The 13,980-nt window shown below is 30.3% G+C and overlaps 1 long non-coding RNA gene across 1 annotated transcript; it reads left to right on the top strand.

Moving 5' to 3' along the window:
- The first annotated feature begins 12,365 nt into the window (after positions 1-12,365).
- LOC134266845 (uncharacterized) lies at positions 12,366-13,632 on the top strand. Its single transcript, XR_009992054.1, has 3 exons — positions 12,366-12,454; positions 12,991-13,150; positions 13,569-13,632. It is a non-coding gene; the product is annotated as an uncharacterized LOC134266845 (long non-coding RNA).
- The last annotated feature ends 348 nt before the right edge of the window (positions 13,633-13,980 follow it).

Raw genomic sequence — 13,980 nt, 5'->3', positions numbered from 1 at the left:
TTTTTCTATGCACATTCTTGATATAAGAAACACTAAAGAGAGATCAGATCGTAACAATCCAATGTACAGTTGTCAGTCAGGCGGAACAATATAAGCACACTTTCTCCGAGGACAAGAATAGCTCACTTTGTGTTACTCGATACAGGTATTCTTGGCAGCATTGAGCTGCGATTAATTTTATTTGTATATATTCCTTAGAATGTAATCGCATTGACTTTGGCTACATATATCAGTAACTGATTTCTTTGAATTTCAATTAGGCCTATATAATTTGCACACATTCATGGCATGTTTTATTATATTCACGGATAAATAGCCTAGACATAAAGAATAGAATTTTAGAGAAAGTAGACATTACTATTATGCACAATGAGAAGTAAAAAAAATATCAATTATTACATTTGAAGATAACAAACTCAGAAAATCAATGAAAGGGTTCCTCCTATCTCTACTCAGATATGTAAAGTTACCTACTAGTAACTGGCTACTATTAGCTGGCTACGACAAGTGGGTAAAGTTGGCTACTAGTAGCTGGCTACCATTAAATGACTTGAACCTTCTAATACCTTTTGTGTAAAATTATGCAATTTTTGGATACTAATGTTGATATCCTTGAAGTAGTTGGATTTTTACATCGCTGATATCCTCTGATATTGCTAATAAAACAATCTTTAAGCTTTTCCAAATCATCTTGCACTAAAGGTACCAAAATATCAGCTAAGTAAAAATCCGGCTACTTCAATAATATCAACATTTGTATCCCAAAATTGTACAATTTTACACAAAAGGTACTAGTAACTGAGTTTATTTCTAGTGATATCTTAGTAACATCAGTGCCAGATCATGTCCAAAAGCTAAGAGATAGTTTTATCAGCAATATCAGTAGATAACAGCGATGTAAAAATCCAGCCACTTCAATAATATTAATATTTGTATCCAAAAATTGCACAATTTAACACAAAAGGTACTAGAAGGTTCAAGTCATTTTCTAGTAGCCAGCTAGTAGTAGCCAACTTTACCCACTTGTCGTGACCAGCTACTAGTAGTTAGTAGCGAGTTACTAGTAGCTAACTTTACATATCTTCTCTACTCACTGAAATAAAGATTTAGGAAAAAGAAATTGTTATATGTATTCAGCCTAATGTCATTAATCAGAACGGAAATCGACAAGCTTTTTGTAGAGAATAAAACCAGGCCCGGTCCTATAGGTCAGATCCCTATAATGAAGTGATCCTTTAAACAGAGAAACAAACTGATTAAGCATTTCTTTAGCTAAGCAATTATTCATTATACCCCCCTGCTTGAAATGCTGGAGAGTATAAAGTAATCGGGATGTCCGTCCGTCAATCTGTACTTCCATCTGTTACGCTTTGGGGTGCTAATCGCTTATCCGCAACTCCTCTCATACCACTGAATGAAATTTGATGAGACTTTCACAGAATCTTTATTGCATATTGCCATTGTGTACCTCCTATTTTACTCTTTAATCCGACACATAATTTTGGTTACCTTAAAACAACCATGACGCTATCATTATATTCATATGGGAGGCAGGGAGTATCAATTAGTGAGCTCATTGCTGAGAGTTTCTCTAGTGATGGGGTAAACTTTAATAAAACCGTAAATTAAAAGTGTTTTTTTTTTCTTTTTCATTTTAAATAATCTTGCTTTTAAATTCAATCCTTTTTTCTCTATTTGGAGATTCAATAAACAATACATCTATCACAATATATCAATGAAAATTATTATTTAAAAAATGCGATGTGTACAATTTGCTTATACAGTCCTTATGATAATGGAAAAATTCCATGTGTTTGTTTCATACACCGTATAATAGAAACTAAAAATGAAAAAAAAAATAAAGATCTTTCTTTTTGTTCCTGTTTTTTGATACGCCTTAAATGAAAAAAAAATGGTGTTTAATTTGATAATTCAAACATAAATTGATTCTTTCATTAGATGTTATAGAACATGAGGCTGTGACATGTTGAAAACCAGCAGATATAGCACTGGTAGATACCATTTTTCAGTACAAGAGTCTACAAATTTGCTATGTACATGTACTTAACCACTGGAATATTTTTGTTAAAATTGAATTGTTTCAAAGTGAAACCAATGTACAGTTGTATAAAGAATTTTAGCAAAAATCTGGATCGCTTTTTTATGAAGAATTGCAGTAAGAATAAATGGCCTTTTTATGTTATTCCAAGTATATATAGATAGAAAACAGAAATTGTATCTTAGTCTGTATCTCTGAAGGAATCTCTCTAAGGATATTTTTAGTAATAAAAAAAAGATCTATGATAAAACCGAATTTTGATGTTTAGTTGTGCATGGTGTGGATACTCGAATATTTTGATGCAGCAAAATTTTCAAGGAAACATTTTTTTTCAACTTCAGCTTATAGTAGTTGAAATCCGTTAACAACTGCAGCATTCGCAAAAAGATGATTTTTTTTAATTTGTTAAATTGCGTGTGTTTTACAGGAAAATGTCATAACTTAAAAAGAATGTTCCTGTTTTTTCTTTTAAAATTGTTCCTTAACCTACATGTACGACCGAATAAAACCGAAGTTTTATAACTTTCTTAAAAATATATGTTAACGTTTTAAAGTAAGGCTTTTTTATAATATTCGATTTTAATCGAAAATAGGACTTCCTTCTATTTCTTAAAAAAAAGCCGGAAAACTTTGAAAAAAGTATAATTTGAACAATATTCATTTATAATACATTTTCATCAGTGTAAAAAATTCTGACAAAATAATATTGACGGAAATATACTTGAAGACCAGATAAAGTGAAGGAAAAGTGAGGATACCAAAGTGTGAACGGGGTTAAATAGGGTAGCTGTAATCAATGCCAATATGTAAAGAGGACATTAAAAACCCGTAATTCAATGATGAGATCAGGTTCATATAAATAGTAAGCAAAACCCGTCCAAGTTTTTTGTATCGCTTGGTTTTGAAGGGTACTACACTATGTGGTAAAGAAGTTGGATTAAGAACAAATACGAGACAGTATGAATATTTATATTAATATTAACCTTCTTTTTACTTCTGTATATAATTTATATACTGGATGACTTCATTATGACCTTGACATACATAATTTCTGTTGTAAAGGTATTATTTACATACATGTACTGAATTGTCGACGGATTTTCCTGTGATTTCCCGATCATGACAAAGAGCACACACAACAGTTGTGTCCTGTTTACACGGGGTGCTCACACACATATGGTACCCGATCCCACTTCTGATGTTTTAGAGGTCTGTGTTTGCTCAAATCCAATTTTTTTTTCAATAGTTTTTTGAGCATGTACACCATTCGTTATCCCGATATACATGTATTTCTATTGACAACATATGATTTAAAAAACTCTAAAATCAAAGTACATCGTAGCATAATTATTTTTCGATGAAAAATCTTTTCGCTGACCAATGCACCATGATATCACAGGGGAGTAGTGATTTAAGACACAAGCAGTTCTTATCCATATTTGTCATATTTAACTTACATTCTATAGACTATTTGAACGTTAAGAAAACAATTGACATATAGAATGGACTTAAAATCAATCTCCTAGAAGAATTTAAAAAAAACTATTGCCATTGCGTTTCACTACACATGAGAAGTTTATTTTTTAGGTTCAAAGCTGTTATAATTTTTCCAGGAGAGGGGGTATCAAATATTGTTTATTAAAAGAGTTACTGGAAAACCGAAATCAACTGAACTCTACTGAAATTATCTCGAGTTTCAAAAATGTAATTTTTATGCATATAATTCTTTAACGGAATAAATTTCATTCCGTAGTCTTTTAAAATATAAATATATTTTAATAATGCATTATCAAAATTTAAAAAAAGGTTGATTGTATTACTAACTTTGAAACACAAGCACACTTCTTAGATTTAAAATATAATTCAATCAATTTAAAGGAAACTTAAATATGATATTCCATTCCAATTAATAGGTATAATGTCATAAGATACACGTTGTGAGTTTAAATGTAACAATTTAAAAAAAATGCCATACATCTTAATGCTTTATCTACCCAATAAAAAGAACTTTCTTTGCGTTTTTTTTTGTTTTTTTTTTTTTGAATTTTTCTTAAAAGAGTGGTATGTGATTTTTATTATCGACATTTAATGAGATAAATAGGGTCATATTATTTACAATGTACATTTTAAGGGGAATGACCCTTGATTTTTTGCTATAAAAGACGGATTACTCAATTTGTCGTTAGATTTCTCTGATTTCTCCAATAGTAACTCCAAAGGTTGCAGTGAGTATGCATACATTATTTTTTTTCTTTTAAAGTGCATATTTTTTGCAGTAACACTGTTGCTTTTACAAATGTTTCCTGGATATATTTTTCAATTTTTTTCTGAATATTTCTTTGAAGTGCAAACCAATGAACTTTAAGGTCAATAAGTCCTTTTTTCGAGAAAAAAAGGGCAAGAAGGTTAGATAAGTAAATTTTTAGCAACACTCCAAATAAAAATCATGTTAAAATTCACTTTTTTCAATTTTCACCAAGTTTAAATTAGTTATATTTCGCGTTTAGAGGCAAGCTAGTTTTCGTTTTATGTTTCAATTGTCATATTGGTTATCTTGTCTTATTGGTTTTTCTTCATTTAAAGATCACAATAAAAGTCCATTAATTATAATAAGTGATATTATTTTACAGATCTTCAGACATGATGAAGACTTTAGTCTTGGTTGTCGTTCTTTGTTTGGCAGTTGTCTCTGCCTATCCTTACTATAACGACTACTATAGGAGAGGATACAGGGGAAGCTACTATCCAAACAGACGATACGGAGGTTACTATGACAACTACGACAACTATGGTAAACAGATTATTTGTTTTCGATATATTCTTATCTTGTCAACGAATTTTTCCGTTATTTATCGATCATGACAAGGAGCACACGAAAGATTTGACCGATTGGCAGGGGATGCTTACTCCTCCCTGACACTTGATCCCACCTCTTCCCTTCATGTTTTGAAGGTCCGTGTTCGCTCGCTCTTGTGTTGTAATGTTTAAAGGACTTTTTAGCTGTTCGTTATTTCAAAACATGTCTGTTTAAAAAACATGTTTAATGTTTTATCACTATAAGTAAACCATTGAAATTTAAATCACTATTAAAACTTAACCGTGGAATCAACTAAACTTGAGGAGGCAATTTTATGGATTGATTAAATATCAACGGTTCCTGGAGACTTATTTTTTTTGTTTAAATGTTGCAAAAGAAAATAGAACTTTGAAACCCTTTGTATACAGATTTGTGGAGGGGGTAAAATTATGCCTACAAACTATCCAAATGTTCTTCGACAACGAAATCTTATGATTCCACATTATGCAAAGAAATTCGTCATAAAGATTCAAGAGTATAAAATATAATCCTAAAGGATAAATGACTATTCTTGTTATAATAAGAAAAAAATGAAGTGAAAAAAATACAAATTGCTTCTTTGTCATTGTATCTTATGAGGGCAAACCAAATACCAAATTACAGTTATAATTAAGTTCCACAAACTTGTAATTTTTTTCTTATGAACGTACAGTGTAGTATGTTAATTCTTCAGCTTAACAAAATGTTAAATATCTAAGAGGTATAAAAATCACTCTGCTATGGGTGTCAATTCAATATACGCGTGATCTTTTCCGGGGTGAATAGGGAAATGAATTATGACTACTGTATACAGGGAAATTTTCGCCCACCTTTTTTTTTTCAAAAGTGTGTGAATTTAAAACGGGGCCAATTCAAAGAACACCATATAAATCCTTAAACCCAATTGTGACTGGGTGAATTTTAAACGGGGCAAAATTATAAGCAAGTGTAAAAGGGCGAAAATAACACGGAGCGAAAATAACTCTGTACACAATATTTCTTTTTCCCCTCTTATTTCTACAATTTTTTAATGAATTTATTTTAATCAGGATATATACTTTTGGAATAAAACGAATTTGTGTTCTCTAGGCTATAACATGTATCCATATAACAATGGCGGCTACAGCGGATATAGGTCCCCATACGGCTACAACAGCTATAGCAGATTCAATGGCGGATACATATAATCGATTGCATCGAGGCAAACTTGACAGGTAGGCTTTACACTTTGTTATATGACCAAATGTGAATCACTCAATTTCGGATCACGTTTCTGTTATAATAATAAATTAATATATATACTTTTTATTATCCCCATATATATTCATAACAATTATTTATTATCCCCTTGTGAGTGCAAGATTGCATGTTTTAGTACGTGTATGCGAGTGTGTGTGAGGGATTGTTTTTAAAGCCTTTTCAAAGATTGTTTAACAATTATGTAATGTTTTCAGATTATCGATTATTACGTTTTTCATATCCTGCATGTGTATTTTATAATATTATTTTATGAAAAGTGTTTGTGCTATAAACAGAATCAGTTTGTTTAAATCATCTAATCATTTATTTGAAAATAGGCATATGTATTACTTCTGTTTACAGACTGATATTATTACATTTGTCTGATTTTTTAAGCAATGTTTTTCAAACCACATAAAGATTTCAACTTCTTAAAGGTCGTAGCATAATATTATTCTATGATCGCAAAGAATTGACGTTTTTAAATCATTTATAAATATTTTTTTACATCTTAAATCTTCTTAAAATAGTTATTTCTTTGTATATGAAAAATATCTTATTTCCATTTACTGCATATAGCCATTTTTCTTTTTTTAAACATTTCAGTTTCTTTATATTTATTATTTTATTTTATTTTATTTTCAGGGGCTAGAGAAATGGCAGAGGAGAAATACGAAAATCAGAAAGATTGAGAAAGTTGTCATGTTTGCATACAAAAATCGATTAAAGTTATCAAGAAGTTCTTTTTTCACGTCTTGTGTCATGTGTATCATAAAATTGATTGATTGGTTTTATTTTTCAAATACCACTTGAAACGTCTTCTTGCAGATTGAATGTCCTTGTTCGCATTCATCGGCGGAGGATATTTAAATTAAATTTGAATAGCCAATACTAACGGTAATTATGCATTTAAGATCGTGGAGAATCATGCTGTGACACACAATCTAGGTTTTAAAATATCATCCGAAAAAGTCGAGACAATCCAATCTATGCCTAGCTCTTAGCAAAGTAACTGCCCCTAATGAAGATATTCAACAGCGATCAATCTGATAAATTAACTACACGTTTCTGTGAATGGGGCATAAACAAAACATCCCCGGAAATCTCAGGGCTGAGATCAGGTGCTCAGAGAGACTAAGTATCCCCTGTTCGTAGGACAAAGCCTCCTTGACCCGTATGTATCCATCAGGTAGAATGAATACAGCTTTAAGAACTGTGAAAATGGTGTTGCTGACTCCTGCAAGGTGCATGGACACACCCCTCGGAATTGCTTGGAATTTCTGAAACTTTCTGTTATGTACTATAGTTTTATTTGTATTTTTTACGGACGTGTTTTACATTCATCCGTTCATAAATCTTGTTACTATTTTAAAAACAAGAAAAAAAACTTCAGAAAAAAGAAAAAAATCATCTATATCAAAGAGTATACGTGGATTTGTATTAGGTAATTCGACCACTCATATATGGCCAAAAAAAGGGAACATTAAGCGGTCAAATGCATTATTTAGCACAACCTGGTAGTTATAAAATGTTTCTGCAAAAGTAGGGACATAAAAAAATTCAATAAAAATACCAAGGCATTTGTTGATGGATAACGATAATAAATTATTGATATTTTATAAGGTTTACCCTTCCCGATTTCTCTAACAAAGCGGATACTTGACAATAATCCAGTCTGTCAGTTTGGATGACATATAAAGCAAAACTGACCATTTGGTACTTATATTTTTATCTAGTTGATTGATTTACAAGTAGAGTAACATTTAAGAATGCATAAAAATCAGTTATATTAATTCATATTTGAAATTTATTTTCTTTCAATTTAAGAGTATAACTATCATTTGGATTCATATTTTTATAAGAGTTATTAACATAAATACATCTAAAGTCTAAAAAAGTAGCCAGAAGTTCAATAAAGAAATTATCAATTGTTATTAAAAACATGGATGAAGCGTTTTTAATCTTAGAATCCAATATAGACATATAAATTTTAAAATTATTGTTGGGCATAAAATTGCTGTATACGAATGGTTCAAAGTTTTGAAAAAAATGTTTGAAAAACAAAAACCGCAAATACCTTGAAAATCTTTGTACGACATGTTTTCCAAAAAAGGCGCAAAAAATGAAACAATTATCTTTTACAGATGTTTATGATAACGATTATTCTTTCTTTATCAGCTCTTCAAACAATTCATTGAAAATGCAATGGAAAGTTATCATGCTCATTTACTAGCTAAACTATTTGGGTTTTTTCTTATTAATGGAGTAATATCCAAAAACTTCTACTAGAAGAAATCAACAATCACTTACTGTGGCCTTCAACTCGACAATAAGATATATTGACGACGTATTTTCAATTAAAAATACGAACTTTCAATTATTTGTCGATTTGATATACCCAAGTATATTTTAAATTAAAGATATCTGAAATACTTTCACATCTGTTTCAAATTGGATGTTTTACTGACTTTATATAAACAGGCAACTAACAACTACATCTAATGGCAAACTACATGATTTTAGTTTTTCCTTCGGCTAGTTTTCTTCTTTATTAAGTACATGTATCATCCCACTATCAACTGCTTATGATATCAATATCGTCCAAAGTATGCGATACTCAAGGGTATGTGCTCCAAGTACAATCACTTTTAAAAGTCGTTTCCTGATGATAAAGTTATGTTATAGTGATTTATTATATACCTAATGTGTATCACTCAATTTTACTGTTGATTTTACGCTATCACGTGACGTCGTGATCCGACTTTCCGGATCATTACACTGTGGTTTTCTGAATCCATATCAGCACTCTTTGAAACTGATGACGTAGTACACAGAAACATGACGTTATTTTTCTTGCGCGTTAAGAAGTCCCTTTTTAATTTGCCTTGTTTTATGGATAAATGTTAAACCATTGATCTCTAAAGTTTTATTCTGCTAGTTATGAGGGGGCATATAATAAATTCATCATCATAACAGTAACTTGATTCAAAGAGCCGTATCACGTCTCGTTGACAGGCGCGGATCATCAGATCAAACTCGACGCTTCGCGTCTCGTTAGATCTGATGATCCGCGCCTGTCAACGAGACGTGATACGACCCTTCGGATCAAGTTACTGTTATAATAATATATATTTATACAATCTCGTTAAGAGACAGTATTACGTAAATTCCATGGTTGTTATTATGATCAAATTTGCAACATCAAAAAATTATATTCTTATTATGACTGTTTTGGTACATTCCAATTGAAAGGTATTTGCTTTTATACTGATTTAGACTAAGGAATAACTGTTTTCTACCTGATCAATTCAAGACCGCGTTTAATGCTCTAAAGGAAAAAAAAGGATAACAAACAATATTCATGCTCAAAAGTCAAAAACAATAATACAAAATAGGAGCAGAGCAAACAAGGGCGTCCAAAACATCAGAGGTGGGATCAGGTGTCTTGGAGGAGATACTGATTCCTTTTAAGCAATGAATCTTGCCATTGGAATTCCCATGAGTCCGTATTGTTTGAAGATTTGTTCTAAGTTTAGATAAATCACTTTTCTTCATCTTCACTCTTTCATTTAATTTGATCAACTGTCAAAAAACTAAAACAAAATATAATGTTTTAAATTGTTTCTTAATACAAAATGTGATGATTCGTTTAGAATAACATCGCATATTATTGATTGCAAAACCAATCTAGTAAATTTGTGTTCAGATTTTCTAATTTCAACCTTAAAACATCTTTTCTTTATGTCGTTCACCTTAAAATAATACTTTTTTTTAAAAGAATGCCTAACTTCTTTTATGCTATATATTCAGTAAAAAAATTTTCATTATTCAATCGTAATTTTCCTGGTTCCACTTCTGATGTTTTCAAGGTCCGTGTATACTCTGCTCCAATTGTGTATTTTAATGGACTTTTGAGCTTGAATACCGTCCCTTATCTCAATAAATTTCATTGCCTATCGGCAATGTTAATTGCATTGTGGTGAAAACGGTTATGTCACACAAATAACTCTCATCTAAACAGGGAGATAAGAATGGACGAGTAAACATTCGAAATAAACAATGCACAGAACGTACTTTTAAGGTCAACACTGTAAAAAGGAAAAGTGGGTTCATATGTCCTAAATTGGTAAGCAATGATTTATCATCATTAGAAAATGGCGAAAAGAGAATGGGTTAAACTCATTAAAGGTTTCTTCTCCATAAGAGATTAGATATGTCCTACACTACAATAGATTAAGTTTTACAAGTAAGCCGTCTCATATACAATTTGTTATTACGTAAACATGAAAATGTGATGATCAATTTAGGAAACACCATTGCTTTCTGTTGAATAAAATGTGTTGTAAAATATAATTCCTTTAACCTCCTTTTTCTATTCAAGCAGAACTTTGGTTACTTTTTCTATAATTTGTTGGAAAGGAATGGAAAGATATGTGTAAAACATAAAAATACCAATGTCAGAAATATTCTTTTTATTTGTTTTTCTTATGCATATTTCTGTCTTTTTGACGCTTAGGGAAATGAATTATTGAATTCTTGTTTTCTTTCTATTCGATTTGTCCCATTATTGTCAATTTTCACATGTATCTTATAAACATATAATTGACCATTACAATAATCATTTTCCTTGCATAAATTAAAATCTGCATGATTTTTTTCTAAATTACGTTCAACTTTACAATACTGCGTTCCGAAAAAAGGTTAAGAAACGCAATAAATAAAGCCTACTTAATTAGATAATGATTATGTTTATCAGTTACAATAGAAACAATTTCAAATTAAACCATGCATCTTAATTCTTACTGTGTTCCTATTTTTGCGATGAATACTAAAGTAGGAAAAATGATAGAAGATTGTTTTTTATTTTCTTGTAGAAGTATTCACTTTAAAGAATTGTGGGTGATCTTTTTTCATTATCGATGAGATTAGATAAGACAAATCAGGTCATCTTATTTGCATCCATGAAGAATGACCCTTGATCTTTGGTTATAAAAGTAGGTGTTATAGAACTGATCTCTGTACAACTCCTTTGCTTCCTACCGACATCTGTTTCCACTCGAACAGTAAGTATATTCTATTGCTATTAACGTAGATATTTTAGTAAGGATTTCATATTAGAATTATTTGCAATGATTTGATTTCTCTTTAATTGACTATCGCTTATAAACTGTTCCTGTTTTTATTGATATTGTTCTTGACATTATGAAATTGCAAAAAAAAAAAAAGAATTAAAAATATATAACCATGTACAAAATTTTGGTATAAATTGCTAAATTTGTGTCTCGATAAAATTGAAATTATTCGGATTTAAACGATTTTGAGATTTTCGGTGTTTTCTAGTTGATTTTTAAAAATAAAATTACGCATCTGTTCCACAGATGAACATAGTTTTTATATATATATATTTTACGAATTAAATATCCTTAGCAATTTTTATATGTCTAGATAAAAAAGTATAGAACAACCAAAATAGAAATTGCTCCTGTTTAATATGAAAAAAGACGACTGTGAAAATGTCAATTACATAGAACTTGTAAATTTAGAATTGATAACAAATCGTGCTGAACAGTTCTTAGAATGTTAACTCTACAGTCTACAGTAAAGAAATGATTTTTTAATTCCCGGGTTCCAATCCCATTAGGGACGTAGGACCGGTACTTTTGATGATAGGACGTTAATTAAACGGACAAACAAACAACCAAAATACCAAGTTGAAATATTACATACTTTCGTAAGAAATTTTAAAATAAAAAAACTGGATTCTCTGTTTGTTTCTAATTTTAATATCTTTAAAAAAAATCAAAGATAATTAATTGCATTGTTTTCTCCATATATTTCTTCGTCATTCAAAAAATTCAAATAATCTCTTATCATATTCCGCCTAAATTAAAGATAATTTGTCTGAAAAATCTGCAAAAAAAAAAAAAAGAAAAAAAGAAAAGAAAAGAAAAGAAAAAGAAAATTTTAAGGTTATTTTATTGCTGCAATCTTAACAAAGGGCAAACTGATTCTTGTACGATTTTATAACTTCGTAATACATATAACAGATTAGACATTACGTTTTGTATGCTATAATCTCGAATTTTTGTTTGTTTTGAATAATTCTATTCATTCTCTATTTCTTTTGTACAAATTAACAGGTGCATTTTTTTGTTACAGATCTTCAGTCATGATGAAGGCTTTAGTCTTGGTTGTCTTTCTTTGTTTGGCTGTAGTCTCTGCCTATCCTTACTATAACGACTACTACAGGGGTGGATACAGGAGCGGATACTATCCCAACAGACGATATGGAGGTTACTATGACAACTACGACAACTATGGTAAACAGAATTCTTGTACTTTTATTTTTTCTTGCAAACACTGTTTTTCCTTTAATCAAACTTTTAGAATTCTTAGCTGCTAATGATTGTTGTTTTCTATCGATAAAAGATACGTTCATATCTGATTATAATCGAAGTGTCCACTTGCCCACTTTGAAATGAATAGGGAAAAAATTTACTACCTTTTTCTTATTACTTCGATTATTACTGATTTCTTATGACTACCATTTACCAATTATTACCATTTATTCCGACAGAAAAGTTTGAATAACTAGGAAAATGAAAATTTAACATTGCATGTATAAATATTTCTTTCAATTTCTTTTCAAGACAAAAAAAACATTTCATAAAAAGTATATAAATTTATGGAAAAAGTAACGTGTGGTACGTGGCAGAAGACTCACAAAATAATGATACTTAGTCTTCTTATGATATTGGTAGATAGGTTTTCAGGAAACAATATAACAATATGCTCTATTTGATTTTTTTCATGCTCTCATATAAAAAAAGTCATATTATGTTCCAAATGATTGCAGGCTACGGAAACCGTTACGATGACTACAACCGATATCCATACGGAGGCTACAATAGGTACAGTAGCTATAACCGGTACCCCTATAGCAGCTTTAGCGGCAGCCGATATGGCCGTTACTGAGGACAGTACCAAAAGCCCGGATATAGATGCAAACATGGCGGGTATGTTTCACAGTTTATAACATTCTTAAATGTGTCATAGCACATGTATGTCGAGGTTGTGATTTTTTTTATATACCTGTAGATCAGTTTGAAGACACCCAGTGTGTCAATATTCATAACGAAAAAAGAATATTTGCTAAACTTTCCTGTGTTATTGTGTAATAAGCTATAATTTCTATAATTTTGTCGCATTTTAAGAGAAAATAAACTTTTTTGCATATATTGTTATATCCAGCTTTGTTGACTTTTTTAAATTTGAAGGATGTTACATTTTTTAGATTTTTTTTGTATAAGTAATATTCATTTTTACGGTTATTGAATTTGCAGACAAAATCAAACAATGTATATTACATAGACATGTTTTTTTTTAAATACGTTACTTAATCTTTTTTTTCAAATAATGCATTATCATTTCCAGAAGCTTGGAGGTGGACATGAAATGCGACAATGCACGTCGAATATGTGAATGGCTATGTTTGCACAGAAATGAATAATAAAAGTAGTTAGAAACCCTTAATTATTTATTGTTTGTCTTTATATTCATTCAAACAGGATGTAAAAGTTTATGACTCTGAAGGTGTACCAAGGTATTTTTTATAATAAAATTTAAAAAAATTGTGTATCGAAGATTGATATGGTTCACAGACAATAAAGTGAAAACATACATAAATCAAAATTTCAAATCAATATAATTTTTTAAATAAATTTGATAACAAAGCAAAATTACCATATGTTTAAAGTAGAAAATTATACAAACCCCTTAGAAAGAAAGGGTACATGTAGTTCCCCTTACAGCCTTAATAGGACTTGATGAGGTATTTATTTCCTAT

Source organism: Saccostrea cucullata, unplaced genomic scaffold (genome assembly GCF_032062105.1).
Source record: "Saccostrea cucullata isolate Sc308-1 unplaced genomic scaffold, CSIRO_AGI_Scuc_v1 ctg397, whole genome shotgun sequence".
Classification (NCBI taxonomy): Eukaryota; Metazoa; Mollusca; class Bivalvia; order Ostreida; family Ostreidae; genus Saccostrea; species Saccostrea cuccullata.
This window is presented reverse-complemented; position numbering and strand designations above follow the sequence as displayed.